This window comes from Podarcis filfolensis (genome assembly GCF_964270895.1).
Source record: "Podarcis filfolensis genome assembly, chromosome: 7".
Taxonomy (NCBI): Eukaryota; Metazoa; Chordata; class Lepidosauria; order Squamata; family Lacertidae; genus Podarcis; species Podarcis filfolensis.
The window spans coordinates 27,112,783-27,115,967 of NC_139603.1; the positions used below are offsets into that span (position 1 = coordinate 27,112,783).

The 3,185-nt window shown below is 43.9% G+C and overlaps 1 long non-coding RNA gene across 1 annotated transcript; it reads left to right on the top strand.

Moving 5' to 3' along the window:
- Positions 1-504: 504 nt before the first annotated feature.
- On the top strand, positions 505-2,258 carry LOC310766899. Its single transcript, XR_014550512.1, has 2 exons — positions 505-772; positions 971-2,258. It is a non-coding gene; the product is annotated as an uncharacterized lncRNA (long non-coding RNA).
- The last annotated feature ends 927 nt before the right edge of the window (positions 2,259-3,185 follow it).

Sequence of the window (3,185 nt, forward strand, 5' to 3'; positions counted from 1 at the left end):
CAACAGTTCTTGGACCAGGGCACAGACTAAACACATTTCTTTAGTCCAAAAGTTCTTTAGAATAGGGATCAATCTATGATCTAACATGTGATGTACACCGATGGCCCTATACAATTAACTACCAATCAAAGCATAGATAGTGGTTAGACTACAGCTGGTCTTTATTAAGCATTTACACTGATTTGTTTACAAGGAAGTTATATGACAATGAGCATTCATCTTGATTTATTAGTGGAGTGTTTACACATCTTTCCATTAGCCGTTCATCCTACATTTTCCAATGTATTTCCAATGTATTTCCAAACTGCAAAAAGTCTATTGTTGTTTTTAAAAGTTATGTGTTGTGCTCTGGTGGGTTTCCATTCCAGTATGCATTTGAACACCTTCTGCAAAACACTGATGCTCTGGAGGCACTTGTACTCAGAAGAGACCCATTGAACTCAATGGACTTAAGCTAGCCATGGCTAACTTAAATCCATTGGTTTTAATGGATCTACACCAAGTATTGGTTGTTTTCAACCCATAGTAACAAATGGGGGGGGGGAGTTTTTTCCCATAACCAGTGACTCAGAGTGTATCTTATCTTCCATGTGGATTATTCTTTTATGTTTGCTTGCATAAAGGGATCGGCTGGAGGTGAGTCAGCAGGAAATACCCTTTCACACATTAGGAGAAAAGACCTGACAGAGAGAGACAGGATCTGCCAGGCTAAAACTTTTGACTCACGGGCAGCTTTCACACTTGGGGATCTCGCTCATTCGCTGTTTATTGGGTAGGTGTATAGAAAGAAATTGCACAAACTTAATGTGATGGGTCACTTTGGACAAAGCTGTTTGTCTCCTTTACATCAGTGCTGACTGGGGAAAAAACAGCCATGCCATTTTTTGTGGGGGAATGATAATTATTTTCTTGCAATGGCTTGTGAGGCCAGAAAGGGCCGCCACCAACACCTTCCTTTACCTCTCCTAAGGGAATGAATGAATGAAAACCTGAACCAGGAAAATGACACAGGGAGAGACACAGGGCTGCCTCACCCATACATCTTCTTCATAACTTGACGACAGCAGCATCATGGGTTGACTTTTGAGTGGAAGACTGCAGATATAACACTACAGATAGAACTACTGTTGGCTTTCAGTACAAGGCTTTCAATGGAGTCATTTAGTAGCAAGCCGTCAAATGCACTGCACTCAGTTGATAAACTGAGAGATATTGCTACAGACGTGAACCAACTCTAAGAACACTCTTTTCAGAGGGAAAGTTACCATCAACCTGGTCTGGTTGCTCCAGTTCCTAGGCATTCTTGGGTACAAGAAACCACATATGAGAAAGCAGGGGTAGCCAATCAGTAGCCTGAATGCCAACTTACTCGGTGTTATGGGCTTTCATATTTCAGTGGCAAAATCCAGCACCCACTGCCTCTCTCCTTCCATTCTAAGTCATTGTTTCAGTACCCAATGCAGGTGAACCGGTTGTTCTCTCCTAAATCCACCCCTGCCCTGAATATACCCTTGAAGCTCAACTCTATGCATGTTTACTCAGAAGTCTCTCCGACTCCTTGGTAAATGTATATAGGATTGCATGCCTAATAATCTGAATGTGAAAAAGTAAGGAGCAAGACAGGATGGCAGAGTAACAACAACAATTGGCCAAATCCAATTTGTGACCTTACTTGTTTGCACAGGATTTAGACACAGCAGAAGAGGAATGGAGGGGATTCTCCCTTCCCTGTGCAGTCCCCCCATGCCACCTTCCACCCTGCTCAGGAATTTGTTCAACTCTCATGGGGGGAGGGGAGCTGCTTGGTGTTGCAGGAGGAGGGGCATTGTCAGGAACGAGCCAGCTCCAAGCAAAGGTTTGCAGCCAACTGCAGAAAGCAGCCAGGAACAGAGAGGCTTAGATGTTAGTCAGGCAGGGAAGAGCCGGCTCTTCCTGACCTTGATGGGCAGATTGATAAGGCTGTAGCTAGAATGCAGCCAAAGCTCGCAGGAAGCATAAATAGGAGCAAATAGATTCAGAGACAGCCTCTCAGAACAGGAAGAGGTTGGAGCTCATCCATTAAGTCTGAAGAGTCGGCGAATGGGAGGGCTGCTAGATAGGAAACAAAACAAGAGACATAAGGGTCATAAGTTCAATATCTTCTGCTGACACAGGAAAGAGTCTTCAGAAGGGTCATCTTGACTAGTGATGTCAGAAGCTTTGTCAGAGTTGTCCGGAACTTTCTGTTTGTTTTTGCAATAAATCCTCCTTTTCAATTACCTATGCTTACTGTATTATTAAGATGGGCACCTGGACTCCTGACAGGCATCAGCAAAATGCCTTCCCTTCCCCACTCTTACCAGAAAGCCTTACAAGGAGAATAAAGGTACCATTTAGATTCCACCCAACAATTCCTAAGTGCTCTTGTACGGATCTAACCTAGGAGTGATAATGCAGTGTGTTGATGGTTGCTAGGTGAGGGTGTCACACCCTCCAACATTTCAGCAGATAAAAATAGGGACAAATCCCTGCTCTTGCAACAGCAATTACTGCCTGTGTACACCCCCCCCTTCAACTATTATCAGTTGCTAAAAATTCACTGCTGCCTGCTATGTTCATTTACCCAGTCCTATGATGATGTAAATGCAAGTAGTGGGTCCCCCCATCCTTTGTTACTCCATATATATATATATATATATATATATATATATATATATATATCACTGTTGTTGTTTAGTCGTTTAGTCATGTCTGACTCTTCGTGACCCCATGGACCAGAGCACACCAGGCACAGTCTTCCACTGCCTCCTGCAGTTTGGTCAAATTCATGCTGGTAGCTTCGAGAACACTACCCAACCATCTTGTCCTCTGTCGTCCCCTTCTCCTTGTGCCCTCAATCTTTCCCAACATCAGGGTCTTTTCCAGGGAGTCTTCTCTTCTCATGAGGTGGCCAAAGTATTGGAGCCTCAGCTTCAGGATCTGTCCTTCCAGTGAGCACTCAGGGCTGATTTCCTTCAGAATGGATAGGTTTGATCTTCTTGCAGTCCCTGGGACTCTCAAGAGTCTCCTCCAGCACCAGAATTCAAAAGCATCAATTCTTCGGCGATCAGCCTTCTTTATGGTCCAGCTCTCACTTCCATATATAACACTATAGTAAAATGGGTCTACTGCAAGTCAACCTGCTAGGCACAAGATGAAAGAAGAAG